General features: G+C 41.2%; 1 protein-coding gene across 1 annotated transcript in view; it reads right to left on the minus strand.

Moving 5' to 3' along the window:
* Positions 1-301, minus strand: part of LOC119590653 (inner centromere protein A-like) — a gene marked incomplete in the record, with an annotated part of 50,715 nt that overhangs the window by 49,776 nt on the left and 638 nt on the right.

Raw genomic sequence — 301 nt, forward strand, 5'->3', positions numbered from 1 at the left:
GCACACGCTCTCATCTCTTCCGCGGCATTTCCCGATTTTTATTATGCATATATCTCACTTTCCGATACAAAACGCCCGGTGAAAACCTTGTACACACAACAAACTCATTAACAGTATCATGACAGACTTCGTAATGGCGTGGAATGGGACCGGCGCGCTATCACATTTTATCTTCTTTTCTTCTTTCGCGTGGCTTTCCGCACTTTTTAAAAAATTGTATCACCATAATGTCACTTAATGTCATTACCCTCGCGCATATTAGAGAGTTCACGGTGCTAAAATGTGGAAAAAATATCGTTTC

The sequence above is a fragment of the Penaeus monodon genome, chromosome 27 (assembly GCF_015228065.2).
Source record: "Penaeus monodon isolate SGIC_2016 chromosome 27, NSTDA_Pmon_1, whole genome shotgun sequence".
Lineage (NCBI taxonomy): Eukaryota > Metazoa > Arthropoda > Malacostraca > Decapoda > Penaeidae > Penaeus > Penaeus monodon.